This window comes from Dermacentor andersoni, chromosome 8 (genome assembly GCF_023375885.2).
Source record: "Dermacentor andersoni chromosome 8, qqDerAnde1_hic_scaffold, whole genome shotgun sequence".
Lineage (NCBI taxonomy): Eukaryota > Metazoa > Arthropoda > Arachnida > Ixodida > Ixodidae > Dermacentor > Dermacentor andersoni.
In genome coordinates this window covers 65,485,670-65,505,556 of record NC_092821.1, presented here as the reverse complement: position 1 = coordinate 65,505,556, position 19,887 = coordinate 65,485,670, and the positions used below count along the sequence as shown (strand labels likewise).

The window sequence follows — 19,887 nt, the reverse complement described above, 5'->3', positions numbered from 1 at the left end:
GCGCTTGCTCCCCGTTTTTCTCTTTCGCGCACATAAGACTGAGCCAACATAGTCGTCTCACCCATTCCACCCCCCCCCCCATCCCCCTCCCTACGCTTTCATTCCCACATTCAGCATGCGGCGCGCGGTCACGATGTTATCGCCCTTGGACTTTATACGAAACATGAGGGCGACGGCAACGGCAGTAATGCGCCTGGAGTGTCCATATAATTGCTATAGCAATACTATATAATAAAACTATCCGGCAACTGAAGCGTCCCGTGGCCCATTACTGTCCGCAAAAGAAGTAGGAAAATCGAACTTTCACGATACGACAATTCGCTGCGCCACAGCAGTCTTTTTTTTATTTTGTGGGGCTGGCACACCGAAATGAAAAAGCGCAAAGTATGTTGGCCACAATCGAATGTCTACTTATCGAAAGAATATCGAAAGAAACGTGAGACGCTTGGTCCACCGAGAACCATACGCATACTGCTCGGTATCCTACACTGGCGAGACAAGACTTTTCGGAGAGGTTGCGCTCAAGCGAACGCGGTGCAATCCGTCGAGTCCCCACAGTGATGACAGCGAGCGACGATAGCTTCTTTTTCTCGTCTGCTAGCCAGAAAGTGCCCAAAACACTGCCAGGCGAAACTCCACTCGGCCAGAGAAAAGCGAACGCGCACCGAAGTGCGCCGCGCGGTGGTGGGAGCAAAACGAGAAAAACGCATGCGCTCTGGCGGCCTCTGGCAGCCCGCGGGTAGGGTAGCGAGGACAAAAAAATTGAAGAGGCTCAATGGGTCCTCGCGAATAAAAGTCGGAGAAGAAAAAATAAATAAGAACGTAGTTACCTTGGCTGACTTTAGTGTCTTTGACGCGGATGCTTTAGCGTAGGCGAAAAAAAATATTTTTATGTGTCATGACGGCACAAATTAACCACCACAACGCTTCATCTCATCCGACCTCGCTGCTGGCTTTGTCAACTTGTCTGATAGTGTGTTGTGTCTCGTTGTATGGTCCGATGCAAGACCATAGAATAAAGAACCAGCAAAACTTTAGAAAAGTCAATGCACCTTTGGCGTCCAATATTTACAGTAACATAAAGCCCACAAAGTTCCGCAATTGAAAATCTAAAGCACAACTTTGGAAATGTCAATGCACCTTTCACATCAAAAGTTTATGAGACCTTTATACCCATAAATTTCGGAATTGACATCCATGCGCTGCGTAGATTCCGCGGCCTCTGCAAGATGCCGTGGCGAGCCCGTTCGCCATCAAAACGCCCTTGAAACTTTGTGCTCGGTTGGGGCTGCTTGGCGTTATGTGACTCCCGGTGCATGGGCGCTGCCGTGAAATCCAGCCCAAGTTCGCAAGGTTCGCGCTGAAATGTCTTTTCGAGCGTGAAAAAGACACTCTAGAGAAAATTCAGAATGATTTCCGGCACCGGGGATTGCTTGGGTGGGCGGTGCATGGACAGCACGAAAAAATTTCGGGGGGGGGGGGGGGCTGAAGCCCCATAAGCCCCCCCCCCCCCCCTGGCTACGCCCCTGTACTCTAATCCCATCAATTTTCTGGAAAGTAACTCATTCTTTCATTCAAGTCAGCAGGGCCTTGAGAGATTATTTTATGGGATACCCAAGCTCTTTGTTTCACTAAGGATTGGTTCGTCACCTCAGATCAAGGATTTGATGTTGACTTCTTTCACATTTTCCCAGAGCTCTTCGCTCTGTAGTCGTGTTCTACGTGTCCTTAAACTTAAGCAGCTTAGTATTCAAGCAAATGTGTCGTCTTGGTAAAGGAGTTTATTTCCAATCAAACTCGGTATGTCGAAGCCAATAACTGCTCATCTACTTATTCACCAGTTGCACCCAAAGTGCCACAAGGATCCATCTTGGTGCTCTTGCCATTCTTGATTTATATTGATGATCTTCCTAACTGTGACATCATTAATTATTCTGTTTGGAGATAACTGTGTAATCTACAGCAAGATTACTAACCTTGGTGATTCATATACTCGGCAGAGGGATCTCCACAATGTGTCACTCCGGTGTAGCATATGGATAATCAAACTTAACACTGAGAATTGTAAATGTGTGTGCATATTACATACTGTAAACAATGAAAATCAATATATACTACTTAATGACACTTTGCTATCATAAGTTATCTCTTGACCTTCCCATAATTATTGATATGTCGGGGAAAATGCATCTTTGTTTCACTACTAATGGTAATCGCATATTCAAATATCTAGGCTGTAATTTTTCCTCCTCATCTGCAAACACTGACATTCTATAAAAACCTAGTTCTCTCAAAACTAAACATACATCTGCTAGCTGGGATAAATATTAGATATAGCTAAACCTCGCACTTGCCCAGGAAATCAACATTTACTGCATTTCCCTCAAAGCCACTGAAGGCCTCATCCTCTCACGTACTGTCAAAAAATGCAGCTACATCAGCCGGCAGCATTGTTGGGTTACATTCATCAGCTTCCAAATAACCTTGAGGGGAATTTTTAAGCACTTTTAAACCTGTCACTGGCATAGCCTAGGCAGCATGGCGTGCTGAAGAAGTACAGGGGCGGCCACTGCTAGCAGGAACACTGGAGCTTGTGGAAGCCCTCCGCGGAGTGCCACCGACTGCGCCTCATGAAGTCGTGGCAGACAACTCGCCATAGCAGACAACTCGCCGGGCTTTTCGCAAATCGCTTTGATTATGCATGCGCCGCAACATTCATGAGGCACCGGTGACGAGGCTCTTCGCATAGCCATGCCTCCCGTATTCCCGCAAGCATTGGTGGCGACTTTACATACTGTGGTCTTCACCCGCGACGCTCACGGCGCGCACGCTCCGATTCCGCGCGCGCCGGACGACCACCGCGGGTTCGAGCACTCCGAGCCGCCATGCGTGCAGGGCACCGCGCGTCCGCGCCTGCTCCGGTCCGCTCCGTGTGCCGACGCGCAGCTGCGCGCGTGTGCGCCCCGCCGGCCCCACAGCTTAGGGGAAGGCGAGACCGCGCGCGCAGCAAGGGAGACCCTAGGCAAAGCTCTCGAGAGGTCACAAAGAACATTTATTGAGCTGGGACTCAATAGAAACATCAGTTTTAACGTCACGTCCGAATATGAAGCTAGTTACACAAAACATAACCAAATGGTCGCAGGTGGTCGCTAACGGCGCACCGCGACAGAGAGAGAAACAAAGAACAAAGAACCCAGCAGTAAGAGGCTGCCTATCCTTCGGTCAGCGCCTGTCATCGCGCACCCCACAGCAGAGAAAAGGGAAATAGAAAGAAACGACAGAGGAACAGACGGGGGCACGATCGGCAGACGCTGCCTCAGGACATCGAGACGACGGAAGAGTGCGCGCGCGCCCGCCGAGGCCGGGACCCCGACGAGCCGAAGTAACCATCGGCCGGGGGCGGACAAAGGGGGCCGCCGCCGGCAGAGAGGAACACGTACGCACCTTCAGACGCCCCGATGTGGTCTCTCCGGGCGCCCGTCTTGCGCGCGCTTACCCCGGAGTGCACGCAAGCAGGGCCCGAATCCCGCCAAAATGTTAGCCAATGGCGAAAGCCTGTTGACCCTCGCGTGGGCGGGATGACAGCAGAGCGTCAGTGTTTTATGACCCGCTGCCACCCCGTCCAGGCAAGGAGGAGAAGGACACGGAGCCCTCGGCAACACAACGCAATGGCTCCACACAACCAGTGCGAGAGCCGGAAACCCCACAATACACAAACAATGATCACATCATGCCTGCTTGAAAACATGCAAAAAAGATCTAATGGTGACGGAAGCTGAAGGTACCGAGACTATTGCTGAACTGCTGAGACTTCCCACTTATGCAACTGATGATGATGATGATAACCAAGTGCTGCTTGCTTAGTTGGAAGGCGCCAATGCAAAGTTAGTTAATTCGGGTTTAATGGCGCAAAAGCGACTAAGGCCATGCTGCGCCAGCCACAAGATATTAGGAATTCAAATGTTAAAGCAGCGGAAGCTGCGTTTTTTTATATTATAGTCTGTGTAAAAAACCGGTTTCTTCTAGAATGCTGAACAAGTCGGTGAAGGACACCAGCGGTTCATCTCCAAGTATTGAGGCGAGGTGTAAAGGTATTTGTAAGTTATAGAGATTCTGTAAAAGCTTTTGTCTCTGTATTTCACTATTTGGACATGACATAATAATGTGCATTACTGTGAGTGGTTCATGACACTTCTCGCAAGTTGGCGGGTTTTCGTTTTGACGTAGAAAATTCTGGGTCATGTGTGTGCCCGATTCGGAGTCTACATAGGATCACCTCACAGAAGCGTTGCTGGTGACTGCATGACTTCCATTCGCTGAGCAGGGGTTTTATTGTGTGTAACTTGTTATTTGTGGAAGAGTCCCATTCTAGTTGCCACTTTGATGTCAGGGCCTTATGAATCGCTCGAATACTGTCTTTGTATGGAACTGTTGTTTGCGTTATACCTTTGTGCGCTGCCATGAACGCGCATCTATCTACTGCTTCATTCCCTGGTATCCCAACATGGCTTGGGACCTAGCAGAATCGTGTGGTTCTTCCGTATTCATTGTAGGCCAACATGTTTAGGATATCACCAAGTAGGGGTTCAGACGCGGAGTTAAGGTTCAGAGCTCTGAGGGCGCTTGGCGAGTCAGTGTATATGATAGCATTCATCTGCTTGTCGCTGGTAATTTTTTTTACTGCCGTCCATATCGCAAAAACTTCGGCGGTAAACACTGAAAAAACTTATTTATCCGAATGCTACTCTGCCAATTTTTCGTTATTATTCCGACACCTACGTATTCTTGTGTTTTGGAGCCGTCGGTGTAAAATTCCGTGTAATTTTCATATTTGTCTTGAATAGCTGGGAACTCTTGTATTATGTGTTCTTGTGGAATGTCTTTTTTCTTTAGATGCGTTAGTGTCCAGTCACATAGGTGCGAAAAGTTGTACCATGGTGGCAATCTTGGTGGCCTTTCAGCAACCTGCAGGGCCTCATGAGGAACATCATAAGTCTGACAGTATTCTTCGTGTCGCAAGATTAGTGGGCGAATCATGTTCGGTTTGCTTGTGTAGTGTATCCGTGATTTGCACTGTGTTACGATGCTGTAGCATATATGTTGTGGTGATGATCGAATTCGTAGTACATAGGAAAGTGTAAGTAGTGCTCTGCGTTGCTGTAAGGAAGGCTCATTGCAGTCAACATATAAACTTTGGACAGGCGATGTTCTGTAGGCACCGCTTGCCAGTCATAGGCCAAGATTATGAACTGGATCGAGTCGCTTGATGTATGACTGCCTAGCTGCACCATAAACTAAACTACCGTAGTCGAGGTAGGTACGTACGAGGGACCGGTATATACGTAGTAGACAAGTTCGGTCAGATCCCCAGTGCTTGTGCAATAGCACCTTGAGGATATTCAATGCTTTATTTGCTTTAATTTTAGTTGTGTTAATGTGGGCCCGGAAGTTCAGCTTTGTGTCAAATGTCACGCCTAAAAATTTGTAGTGTTCTTTGACCGGCAAGGTTGTACCATGCAATGTGAGAACTGGATTGAAGTGTAACCCTCGTTTCTGGGAGAAGAGAACTGTAACAGTTTTGTCTGTTGAAAAACGGAATCCATTTTTGTCAGCCCATTGTGTAAGGTTATTTATGGTTATTTGTAGTTGTCTTTCGCAAGTGGGTAGACTTGAGGCGCGGCAAGCCACTTGCAGATCGTCGACATATATTGAGTGCATAACGGAGGATGGTATGATCTTATTACCAGAGTTCATTTTGATTATGAAGAGTGTCGTGCTCAGAATGCAACCCTGTGGAACGCCATTTTCCTGTGTAAATATGCGTGAAAGTATTGTGCCGAGACGCACCTGAAATGTTATATTTGCCATAAAATCAGATAGTTTAGCATCCTGCCACGCACTCCCAAGTCAGCCAGGTCTCTTAAAATTCCATACCGCCACGTGGTATCATACGCTTTCTCTAGATCTAAAAATACTGTGAGACAGTGTTGTTTGTGTAGAAACGCGTTACGTATTTCATGTTCTAGTCGCACGAGGCGGTCAGTTGTCGAGCAGCTTTTTCTGTATCCGCACTGGTGCACGTCTATTAGATTCCTTGATTCAAGGATGAATGTGAGCCTTATGTTTATGATACTCTCGTAGGATTTGGCTAGACAGCTTGTTAAGGCAATGGGCCTGTAGCTGCTTGGGGACGTTGTGTATTTACCTGATTTCAAAAAAAGGCACTATTACTGCATTTTTTCCAGTCTGCGGGCATTGCTCCAGATTCCCAGATCTTGTTGAAAAATTTAAGAAGTGTTTCTGCTGATGCTTGAGAGAGGTGTGCCAATATTGTGTAGTGGACACGGTCAAGACCTGTTGCTGTTTTTTTACCGGCAAAGAGAACCCTGTTTAATTCTTGCATTGTGAGGACGTTATTATAAGGTTCATTTGAAGCCCCAGTAGTGGGCAGTCTCTGTTTCTCCGCCGACTTTTTATATTTTAAGAAATCGCTTGAGTAGTTTGCTGAGCTGGAGACCTTGTAAAAATGTTCGCCTAATAAGTTGGCCTGGTCCTGTAGTGTTGTTTGTGTGCCTGGACGTGTGAGTAGTGGTATTGTGTATAATGTGTACTCTCCTCTAAATTTCCTCACCTGGTCCCACATTCGTTTTGACGTGACCGTATTATTAATTGAAGATACATATTTTTGCCATGACGATTTCTCTGCCTGTCTTCGAATAAATCGTGCTTTGGCTTTGGCCTGTTTGAAATTTAAAAGGTTGCTATAAGTGGGGTACCTACGTAGGATTCCCCAGGCCTTATTTTGTTTCTTTTTGGCTTCGGTACACTCGTTCGTCCACAAGGGATTTAAGCTTTTGTGTACAATACCGGATGACTGGGGCATTGCCTTTTCTGCTGCAGAGATTATGACTTCAGTGATTTTTTTATTAAGTTCATCAATGCTTAGTTCTTGTGAAAAGACAACTTCAAGTCTCGCGTTTTCCGTAAAAAGCGGCCAGTCAGCGAGCAGTAATTTCCACTGGCGTGGCCTAGTGACTAAGGTTGGTGGTGACGATAAAAATTTGATGATTCCGGGCAAGTGATCACTGCCATAAGACTTGTCGACGGTTTCCTATTTAAGATCATTAAAAAGAGACGGTGAGCAAAAACCTAAATCTAAACAACTAAAATTGCGGGAAGTCGGTGAAAAGTATGTCGGTGCACCTGAATTTAAATGGCAGATATCATTTGACAAAATAAAACCTTCAACCGTTTGCCCTCTTTGTTCAGTTTTGATACTGCCCCAAAGAGTACCATGAGCATTAATATCTTCCACTAAAACAAATGGCTCCGGTAATTGACCTGCTATATTTTCTAAGTGTTTAGTGGTAAAATGGGTGTGGGGTGGGATATACAGCGAGCAAATGGTCATGGTTTTGTGAGTTATAACGGTGACAGCAACGGTTTCTATGTGACTGGTAATCGGAACTTCTCCAACTGCAATACCGCCCTGCACAACAATGGCTACACCACCCGAAAGCCGGTTCATCTGAGTACGGTCGCGCCGTACAACAGTGAAATCTTTTAAAATATGTTTGTGTTTTTCACCTAGGTTTGTTTCCTGTAAGCATAAGGCCACAGGAGAGAGGTTAAATAACAGGTCTTTAATGTCACCTAAGTTATGTAAAAGACCTCTACAATTCCAGTGAATAATAAAAGCCATTATGGAATTGAAGGGCAAAAATGGCTTTAACAGTTGAATAGGAGATAGGAAAGATGTTAGGTGATGTAGATCTCAAGAAGGGTAATACAAAGGAGCCATAACCTTCAGGTTATCGCCTTCTTATTTTGGGTGCTTAGTGGGATCTTGTCCCTCCTACCGCGCTCGATAGAGCGCTTGTCCTTCGGTGTCAATGACACCGGGGTTTTTGTGTCGACTTCCATCGCTCTCTCCGAGGCGCTGGAGGACCGAGAATTTGGCGCCGAGACACGTCTCTCGGGCCTTGGAGTACGCTTGATCTTAGGGCCCTGCGGGACTGGTGTCTCCAGGGTCTGTGAAGATGATGGAGCAGCGTCGGCTGCTTCCATCACGGGGGCGGGAGGAGTCACTGCGGCAACACTGCGCGTGGGCTCGGAGGACTCCGGAGGCCTCTGAGACGCTGCCTCCGCCTGCGTCACATCGGCATAACTTCTTCGCGGAAGGTATGATAGCCGCTTTCTGGCTTCAAAGAACGATTTTTTTTCTTTCACAGTTAGTGCAATGACTTCCTTTTCCTTTTTCCAACATGGGCAAGACCGCGAGTAGGCTGGATGGTCTCCTTTGCAGTTAATACAATGTGGGGAAGAAGTGCAGTTTTCAGATTGATGATCATTTGAGCTGTATTTAGCACAGGTTGTTTGGCCTCGGCATACATGTGAAGCATGTCCGAACCTTTGGCACTCGAAACATCGTCTGGGGCTCGGGATATATGGTCTCACATTGACTTTAACATAACCTGCATCGAGTGAAGTAGGCATTTCGCTTGTTCCAAAGGTGAGTATGACATGTTTGGTGGGAATTTCTTGGTTGTTTCTGCGGATTACTATTCCTTGTACTTTTGTCACATGTTGTTCTTGGAAACCCTCAAGGAGTTCCTTATCGCTCAATCCAATAAAGTCTTCTTCATATATTACTCCCTTGCTTGTATAAAGTGTTCTATGGACTGACACTGTCACTGTCGCGTCGCCAATACTGGTAAGGTCAGTGAGCTTCTCTGCTCGGTTTTTATCATTCAGTTCTAGGAGGAGGTCCCCGCTAGACATTTTGGAGGCTTTGTACGTCGGTCCGATTTTTTCTTTCAGGCATTTGGCTACAAGGAATGGAGAGAGTTTTCTTACTGGCATGTTGCTTTCGCTGTGTACTACATAGTATTTGGGGAAGGATGGAGCGTTGCTCCGAAAGGAGAAATGGAACGGTACTTCGGTGCGGCATCTTTTCAGACGCCGATAATAGACGACAGAAGTTTGTGCTGCCATAGAAAGTGTGTATGTTCGGCAACAGCGCCGACCACTCACCACGGAGCCCAACGAGGGGACGCGGCAGAGCTTGTGTAAAAGCCTGCACGACGCCAGCCGTACGCCGTCACTATAACCAAATATGGTGTACCCAAGGTATGATAGCCACAAAAGGTTAACCCTTGCCGCCGAGGAGAAAGGAAGTAAATGGAAGAGAGAAGACAGGAAAGGTAAAAAGTGAGAGATAAAGATGAAGATTTGAGGAGAGACAGGAAAGGGCGACTGCCGATTTTCCCCAGGTGGGTCATTCTGGGGGTGCCGTCTACGTGAAGCCGGGGCCAAAGGGGTGTATTGCCGCCGCCGAGGGGCCGTACAGGTCCAAACACTCGGCGCCCGCTCAATCCCCAGGATCCCCTTTTCTCCCGACACGGCTAAGCCGCGCACGGCTACACGCGGGAGGGTCCAACCCTCGTGTGCTCGGGTACGTGGTGTCGCAACACACCAAACGCCTGCTGACGCGGACGCCCCTGCGGGGGCCAATGCAAAGATCGTACATGCTCACTATAGAGGACGGGTTTGTTGCTGGATCCAACCTTCCTAGCTCTTCGAGACATCTACTGTCTACGAATATTACAGCAAAGGTAGTGCTGATTAACGATTCTGTTCTCTGCAGCAGTGGTTTAATAAGGGTTCGCAAAAGCATTTTCAGCGTCCACAGAGCCCTTGCGCATAAGTTGACTCTAAGAGTACAGTGTGCAGTGCATCACACCTCCTGCAGGGTCATGCAAGGTGGTGCTTGCCAACCATGGTAATTAATCAAAGATGAGGCCATATCACTGCTACTACATATATGGCGTTTGGCACGTGCCAGGAAACCTTTCTCTTGGCAGGGTTAACAAAGTCCATGTTCACAATCTGGTCACACAAGCATCTAGCGTGACACCGGCTAGTTACGAGGGTACAAAAGTTCAATGGTAGAAAGTCCGGGTCTATGAAAACAAGCGTCAAGGCAAGCTGCAATGCATTTTGTGTGGAGAAATTCTTGCATAAAGCTCCCTTTGATTTAACCAAGCTAGCCTGCCACCGGACACAGCATCCAGCCTATGGATAATCAAACATAACACTGAGAAGTGTAAATCTAAAAGGACCTTGACTTCTTTAAGGCTGGAGAAAAAAAAATGCCTTGAAAATGTAAAATTTTGAGAAGTCAACTATATCCCTGTACATCCCCTCACCCATAATTTCCCAATTTTTTGTTTTCATGCTATATGAATTTTTGCATCATCCCAAGAGACTCATACAGATTCTGCTGTAAATATTCGCACTCCTGAAATGTATCGAAGCTTTGTTAGATTTTATTTTTCCACTTGTTTACAGTCACCGACCAATTTGAGATTGCCTCCAGAAAATCGGGCATACCAAAAAAACGAATTCACAGAAAAAATATCACTTTAGGTATTTACCGAACGACTTAAACTCGTGAATATGTGAGTATGTTTCTGTGACGTGCTATATTGTCGCACCAAGAAATCAGCTTGCACATTGACAGGGTGTCATTCTCATTGTAAATGGCCTGAAGCACCATGCAGGCTTGCGTCAGTTCAGAGCTAGCTGGCAACAGTAATTGGCTCCTCAATGCGGGAGTACAACTCATCTTCTTACAGCACCTGACAAACTATTTTGTCGTTAGCAAGTACAGCACATAACTAGATCTCGTTTGCAGCATTGGTGAACTGCTCCAGCGTCATTTCCATAAGCAAATGCTCGATGAGGTCAGTAGGTGATGTCTACAGATCCGGTTGCTAGAGCTGCAATCATTGCATGATGATAGCATTTTATGTTGGATCATGAAACTTGCGTGGCTCCAGACTGTGTTCTCAGTCAGGGCCTCCATGCATCCAAAGGCATGCTGACTGCAGAGATAAAGTCAACATTGTAGCTTTTGTCACTGTCCTCACATACCCCCCCCCCCCCCCGAGATAAAGCACACGAGACCAATGGAGCTGCTTGAGAGTCCAGATAATCCCTTGGTCCATTGGCTGCAGGAGTGATGTTGCGTTTAACGGCAAGAATTCCACTAGTACAGTTTTGAGGTCCTTGGCATGGCTATGCGCAATGCAGTTGCCCATTGTTATTAGAACCTTGTGTACTTGACACTACAACTTCCTCCCCAGCTTCTGAATGCGCTTTTTGAATAGATGGTACATTATCCACTTTCTTGTTGGCTTCATACAGCGCTTGAACACGCACTCTCTAATAACATCTCGAACTCTTTGATTTACTGATAACAAGCATCGGAATCTTTTCAGTTCCCAGAATATTGCTGCCAATGTGAAAGGTCAGCTGTTTCTTGTTGTGCTTGTTTGCCACGGTGGTAAGGGTCCTCAGTGAACGCGAGGGGTTCTTCAGGTAGCAAATTATAAAACAAGCCAGCTTCATCGCTGTCAAATGTCTCCAGACATGAACTGCTGGAAATGACGGTAGCCTATCATGACGATAACTTTCAGCAGCCGACTCATCTACAGCAGCACTTTCACCACACATCTTCTTAAAGCTTAAGTTGCTTCTTTGCTTAACATTTCGGACCCAGCCATTATTAAATTTAAAACCCTCAATGTCCATCTGAAGGGTCAGGGTTGCTGGCATTTGATTTAAAGCATCACCGGACACCGACACTTGCACAGCGAACGTGGCTTTCAGCCACATCAGAATAGCTTCCTCACATTCTGGGTGGGCACCTTGGCTGACATTCTTCTGCCGGGACCAAGCAGATTTCTTGGCAGGTTACAATAACATCACCTCGTTGCTTATGTAGTCCGACATTGTCTGCTTCAAGATTTCTAATGCCTTTGCGACGTCCACATGCGACGGGCCACTTTGCACTTTCCTAATAATGGTGGCTTACTTTCTTGTCGTTAACCTGCTACAATTTCCTCACTTTGATGTTTAAGTTGTTTGTTTGTCGACTTGGAGGTGGACGACGAAGGCGCTGTCAACGCCATTGTTACCAGCTAAACCACTAAAGACCACTAAAGACTATCAGCTGCTGAAGCGGCTAAGCCTGTGTCACAGTACGAAGCTGAAGAGAACCACAATGCACATGAGAGGCGATACAAACAGCACCACAGACTATAGGCACTGACTACATGTGGGGAGCTTCAGCACCCGAGACCCCTCCGGAGTATCCCGGGGGGGGGGGGGGGCTTAGCCTCCCCCCCGCGATGCCGCAGCCTCCCCCCATAACCCTCCCACACCTAAAGTATTACTAGTAGAGCTTTTTCACCCACATCATTTCAGGTTTCTTTTGACTTTCCTCGACCTTTTCATTTAAAATTTTATTGTGGCTAATAGCTTACTGCATCTTTGTTGGCGCGGACGTGCACAGATTTTAATTCATGCTTTCGCTTTATTTCTGCAAATCCTGATGAGGGCAAGCGCGTGAGAAGCACCAGCGGCGGCTGCCTCATTCATATTTTCCAATTTCAAAATTGTTTTACATTTAAACTGTAAACACTATGCATTCGTAATATACTTAAATATATACACAGGTCAAATTTCATACATTTTATAGAGAAGGAGGTCGCCAATTAACAATTATTCCTAAAGGTATGGATAGCCTATGCCTAGAGAATGAATATGTTGCTTTATGTTCACCTCGCTTCAAATTGCTTTGCATGCTTTTTTTACTCTGAAACAAAACCTATACATTTCAGTGACCCCTTCAGCAGAATCTCTTATCAACTGCGTGTGAAATGCAAGTGAATGATGTGTCTCAGTATTGCTTCTCTTTCCAGTAAGCAATGCTAAGGACTCACCAAAACATTTCCAATAATTCAGCACATTTATTAGGGATGGAAACATCGTCATTTGCATGCAAAAGTCATAAATATTTAGAGGGTGTCCCAATGAACTATCAATGACTAAGATTTGAAAAGCAGCAATGCGTTACTCGAAGAAAATGTAGTGCATATTGTTTCCAGTACAGTGGAGTGGCTGCCAGTATTTTTTTTCTTACTGAGATTTCATTAGGTAATTGTAATGAATTATTTAGTTCGAGACGTACTACCCTAAATATCACTGTCAATGAGGCATTTGTAGGCACAGCCAAGGGACATATAGCTACAGTATTTTCAGCGACATACTAATTGGACACTAATTTTCAACAATTGATACATACCCACTGCGAAATATGGAGAATAGCACCTGACTGCGGCCCCACCCGCATCATAAAGCGGCGCCTTCCAACGTGCGACTTTTCGTGCGCAATAGATTGGAAGGCACGGGCCTGTAAATTGGCCGGCTAGCTCACCTAACTATTTCTCCACTCGATTTCTTTCTTTCGGGTTATGTGAAAGACCACGCTTATATAATCGAGACAGACATCAGATTAGCTGAAGACAAGGATAACGGATGCCTGCCGTAGAGTTCCTGTGTCGGCCATCAAGAAAGCCAATGAAGATGTGATAAAGCGGATTCAGTACTGCCAACGCCTCCTCAATTTTTAGTGCCTCAGCGCCATCGCTCTCAGCTCCGTCGCGTCTCTGTCACGGCCGGTCTCGAGGGGTGCGCGCGCTCGCGCGCTCCCCTAGAGACCGGCCGTGTCTCTGTTCACGTAGCGCGCTTGGCAGCCGCGAGGTGGTGCCACGTAAACAGGGTTAGTTTAACACCCGATGGCTCGCGTGATTTGGCCATTTGGGATTTGGCGACGTGCTTTGCTGCCTTGAAACATGTGCTTTTGCGACACGTCTCGCTTCGTCTGACATAGCGTACTGTTGCGTGCCTTTGTGAAAGTCGGATGAAAAAAAGAAGCTTCCGGGACTATCGTTTTATGAATTTCCATTAGACTTGGCATTGAGGGAGAAGTGGATTGCTGCAGTTCGACACGATGGTTGGAAACCGAACTACAGGTCGTGCTATATAAAGGTTTGCAGCCGGCACTTGAAGAAGGAAGATTTCATTGAAAGCGAAAGACGTCGACTGAAGAAAGGTAGTGTACCTTTTGTTTTTGATGGCTTCCCTCATCATTTGCAATCAAAGGCAACACGAGACAGGAGCACAGCAAGCATAGAGAAACGAGCCCAGTTTACGTGTTCGCTGTCGACGAACGCTTCGGCCACCACCGCATCACCCTCTGCCTTGCTACCGTCCATAACTTCGGCCCAACCACCTACTGAGGAAAATGCTCTAATGGACACAACACCTGTCAGTGAACCAGCGGACCACTGTTATGTGAATTATATGAGCAATCGAGGCGTCCAGGTCGACTGCAGAGCACCAACAAGTCTACTGACAACAGAAAGAGCGAAGTGGAAAAGAAAAGAGAAAGACCTAAGAAGCCAAATTTTGCGGCTGCCACAGACAGTTGATAAGTACAAGCTGCTGCTAAAGGAGCTTAAGGAGGATTCGCTCGCTACAGATCTTTCTTACATGCGGCAGAAAGCAACGAAAAATGAGTCTTCTGCTTTAATTTTGCTTGATCAGGTGAGAAATATTGGAAAGAAACGACCAACATGGTCTGAAGAAATGACCGGTCAGTGTGTTGTGCTGAGACACCTTTCTACAAGAGCATATGAGCACATGTGGGGCCATGGAATTTTCAAACTTTCTGGCAGAAAGACACTGTCCACATACATTGGAATACAGAACAGTGAAACAGGCTTCACAGAACTGGTTGAAGCTTGCCTCAAAGCAGAGCTTGAAAATCTCAAGGTGCCTCAGTCAAGAATGTGTTCTCTCATCATTGACGAGATGCATATTAAAGAGAAGCTGCAGTACAATAAGCAACAAGACTGTTTTGTGGGGCAGGCAGACATGAGCTCGCCAAATGCTAGCAGTGACCTTGTCTTAGCAAACTCCCTTTTGTGTTTTGTGACCATTGGACTTTCATCCTCGTACAGGATTCCTGTTGGTTACTTCTTTACGAAGGGTTGAACTGGTACCCAGCTTCACGCGCTGACGGTATTCATAATGAAGAAAGTTGAGTCTTGCGGTTTCCATATTATCAGACTTTCCACTGATAACCACAAGCCATGAGACTTCTAGGAAACGGCATCGTTACCTACAGAACTGACCATCCATGTGACCCGGATAGGCCACTGTTCATGAGCTTTGACCCCTGCCATGTGCTAAAATATGTGCAGTCTCAATTTTTGACACACAACATCGGACCCAAAGGAGAAACTTCAGCGTCATATCTGAAAGATGTGTATGAGCTTCAAAAGAACTTGATTGTGAAGCCGGTGCGTTACCTCAGTCGGAAACATGTTTTCCTAACAACAGAAAAAATGAATATGGTGAGGGCTATTCAACTCATATCTTCTGTGGTAACGGCTGTTTTGCAACATCTTCGGGAACAAGCTGGTCACACTTGTCATATTTCATTCGCAAGTGCAGGCCCGACCATCACTTTTATGGAGAACTTCTATCGCTGGTTTGTTCTCCACAACACCAGTAATACAGTTCAACATCTGCGCCAGAGGTTCCCAGATGTTAAGCAGTACGACAGCACAGAAGATGCCCGGCTTGAGTGGCTAGAGGTCACAATGCCAATGTATCTGCATGAACTGCAAACAAGGTGCACCCATCCTCGTGAGTTTCTGACAAGGGAGACATACGAGGCATTCTTGACCACTACGTACAGCACTGTGGCTTGCATAAAACACCTGTTGAGGGCTGAAAAATTTGCATTTGTATTGACATGGAAGTTCAACAGTGACCCGATAGTCTATTTGGAACACTGAGAATGTCAGCTGGGTGCAATAATGCACTAGATGTTCGTGCTGCCCTTTCAGGGCTTCAGAAGGTGCTGAAAATTGGAATAGCTGCATCCAATCCAATTTTGAATGTGGCACACAGTGAGCTGGTAGTCATGTCAATAACTGTATCATCTGAGAAGCCTGAAACATCTGTTAAACCTCATTCGCAACTGGGAAGAGCTGCTCTGAATGTTCTTCAAAGACTCAACACTACTGTTTTGCCTGTATACATGCCTTCCCTACAGATATCTGCGACCGTATATGTTGGTGGCTATATTGTCCGCGTCATCAGTGAGCAGATAAACTGCGAGAACTGTGTGGCAATCGCATCCAAGCCACTAACAAATCAGCCATTGCAGACGTTCACTCGCAGCCAGGACCGTGGGGGACTTTTATATCCCTCCGACCAGCTGCTTTTTATCCTGGACATCTTGCGTGTTTTTTCTGAACAAGCCCCGAAGGAAAATCCAGCTCTTCAGAGACCCATGACTAGCTTGGTGGCACACGCTGTTCCAGCTCTGTGTGCCTCAAAGTTGCTGCAATGTAAAGAGAATGACATGATGCACCGACAGAAGCTGATGGAACTTATTGCAGTGCATTTTGTGAGGCCTCTCCTTGCAAACTATGCATTTAGCATCACAGACAAGCATGGTGCTTACAAGTACTTTGCTCAAAAACCACTTTCAAGAAAGAGTCTAAAACTGCGATAAACAGTGTCAGGGTGTCTACCAAGTTGACATTTCCAAATTCCCTGAGTTTTCCAGGTTTTCCCTGAGCACCTTTGCAAAATTCCCTGAATGAGCCAGAACTTTGTTTTACGTCAAGACAGGCTGACACCACGTCTGATGCTGTCACTCTCTAGTAAGCATGCTGAAAAAAAAAATGACAATCCAGTTTGAATAGTAAGGAGTAATATCTATTTTATTTAAAAAGAAACCAGAAGGAAGGTGTTAGTAAAATGCACAGCGAAAGAAATGGTAAAACCCATTCCAAATTGAGTCGAACATTTTCATGAAAAGGAGATGCATACATAAGTAAATATTTTTTTAATATGAGCTATTTCTATCAACTGATAGCAAGCTCATCTGTATGAGGCCTGAACTTTGTCACAACTAAGGTTCTCTCTCAGCAGCTGGGAAGTCAACCTCAACTGTCCTGACATACTCTCAGCCCGTACACAACATCTCAGGGTTGGGTTTCACTGCTTAAAACAGTTTATTTTGGTTTGGATGAGGGACATCTGCATCTCGGCGTCTACCAACACTTAGATTTTTTTAGCTCAAGCTCCTTCAAAAAGGCGGCGGCACGCTTCCGTTCCCGTTAATTTAATTCCTCAGTGCGTCGGTCCTTTCTGTTCTCATCCTCCTTCTACCACGCTTTCACCACATGGATCATTTGAAGCATCCTCTTGGTCAGTTGTACAGTCAACGTCCGATTTTTCTGATTCCCTAGGGGCCGCAAAAACATCCGAAAATCGGGCAGTCCAAAAGTAATGAATGCCTGTCTTTAACTACCCTTAAGGGCTGAAATTGACCCAGGCACGCCCGAAAAAGCTCTTAAGGCCTGCCAGTACACTTACTAGGCATATCGGTGCTCGTACTGTGACAGGAGATGGGGGTGCACGTGTGTATAATTAAGGAATACATACTGTGGCCCGTGACAATTGCCCCTTCCCACGCTTGTGCTTCGCCGCCTAACAATACTGTACTGAGGCGAAGCTAACTTTCGGAGACTGGCATTACGCAACGCGCTGTGCTGTGCGAGCTTCAAAGCCAATCGCGAGGATTACAAAGGCAGAGTCGGTGCCATTGCTGACAGCGACGAATTCTTTCAATGAAAAACACGGCATCGCACGGCAAGAAGCTTAATAGCGAACATAGAAGCAGCTAGGCCTAACGTTGCCGCGGTGGTGGTTACGGCTGCCAGCGGATCTGCGTGCGAGCGTGCTGGTTCGAGGCGGCGAGATAATCAAAATAGCGGCAGTGGCGGCTTTGATTAATGCCATTTCTGACCTGCAGTCAGGGCAATATACATTGACTATATGGAGTACGTGGTGGTGCCGCAAAGCCGTGCAAATTATCGGGCATGTCCGAAAAATCGGACGTCTACAAAATCGGTCATTAACTACTCTGGCAATACATCGTGCCGATGACACGGCGTCAATGACGATTCGTTGCGATTCCTCTGTTACTGCAGCCAGTATTACCACGACTTTCATTCCCTTTCAATAAAGTTACAGCTAATTTTCCCTGATAGAAGCACAAATTCCCTGAGTTTTCCCTGAGTTTTTCCAGACTGTTCAAATTCCCTGAGAATTCCCGGTTTTCCCGGTTGGTAGACACCCTGAGTGTAACACCTTCAGGTGCTCTTTGCACAATTGTGCACATAAAATTAAAAAGCGAAAGCAGTTTGAAAATAAACATTCCCTGTATGTATTTCATTAAACTTGAAACACTTCTGATTGGATTTATTCTGCAGATTTGAATAAGTGTCGCACTTTTCATTGTTTTTCAGGTATGCCACTGACGAAGCCGGAAAAGCTTTCTTAACATACTATGTGTTGCATGGTGGACTTTTTCATATTGACTTGATTCTAGAAGGTCCTTGCATGGCGTTCGGATTCTGTAAACTTGACACTTCACTGAATAGATTCTGTTGAGGTGATTTAAAGCATGGCGTGTGCATTCGTCCAACCCAACAGTGCTTATTGAATTGAGTATTCTTAGTCTGTTCTGCTGCTGTGCGCGTTGCGTTATCCTAAGGTGCTAGAAATGCAGTAAAGCTAAATTCTCAATGGATTCAACTGGCGACAGAAAAAGACAAGTGCATTTCACATCCATTCACATTCTGTAATATCTGTATCTGCTTTGGATGTCTTTCGGTTGTTTTTCTTTGATATCCTTGCTCAGTGCTTGCCCTCGTAGGGCAAGATATGTTGAAATAAACATCGTCACATATCCAGACCTGCGGCAAACAAAGCGAGAGAACACGTCTTGCTGTTTTTATCCGCTGCTTTGCCACTTGAAACCACGCGCACCACCTCCGCCCCTCCGCTGCCCGGAAAACGAGCGTACGGGAACCTTGTTTAGGTGGAGGCACCTGGTGGCAATGCGTTGTACTATCGCGGACGGCGGCGGGCTAATGTCCAGCGCTCTTTCGCCAGGCACTGAAAGTATAGAGGTGGCGCTGGCACTGCGTAGCTACAGAAGGAGCCCTACACGAACACATCCGCTATAGGCAGCAGCTGGTGTTCAACTGGGCTTCCGAATTCACGCATAATAAAGGCACACTGAAAGTGATGTTTTTATACATCTTTTGCAGAAATCCTGATCGCAAATTTGGCTCATTTAGAAGTGGAATACTTTCTTGAAGGCATTGGTTTTGCCTTTTCTCTACACGTGGGTCGCATCTCGGTCTGTTTCGCTTTTATTTTTTGTCACGAACATGTTCTTGCAGCATGCATACACTTTCGTTAAAAAAAAAAAACCATTGCTTTAATTGGCTTTAGTCCAAAGCAAGTTTCTGGTGCGAAATATATGGCTGCACGCGCACTCTTTCGATGTGGTGCGAGCAGAGCCGGGATTTTGAAACATTCTATGCCCATTCCATAGCTTTTCGCGTTTTGCGCGTGGTCAGAGTGGTGCTTTGCCCGTGTTATCAAGGGGCTTTTGTTATCAATGTGATCAGTCGGCCTTGAGAGATGGATAATAAGTGTACCATAGAAATGAGAGGAAGGAATAGCTGCAAAGTGAGAAACCTGCTTTTGCTGCTAATTCCATACGATTGCCAAGGTGATGTGCTCTCTTCGGTTTTACGACAGGCATGCAGCTGTTTTCGATCAGCTTATTTGAGGGTGCTGCTTTACAATGTGGGTGAGAGCGCAGTCACATGGAATTTTTCATATTTACTGAGTAAAATTGAATAAAGCTTGAAACATGCGAAATTTTGGTAATTCTTGTACAATGACTCTACAGAGCGCGTGACGGTACCACAGCAGAGTCCAAATATTCGGGGAGGCACAAAAAATCAGGTCTCTGAAAAATCGGTTGGCGAACATATCATTCTGCGAAAAAGAACATGTTCGAATTTCACTTTGTGCCAGTAAACTATCTGTAACCATTTTGCAATTCTTATGCTGCAACCGCATGCACCTGAATTA

At 46.1% G+C, this 19,887-nt stretch overlaps 1 protein-coding gene across 3 annotated transcripts in view; it reads right to left on the bottom strand.

Annotated features, from left to right (window-relative positions):
* Positions 1 to 19,887, bottom strand: part of LOC140219807 (uncharacterized) — a 91,456-nt gene that overhangs the window by 25,889 nt on the left and 45,680 nt on the right. The gene's annotated exons all lie outside the window — the stretch shown is intronic.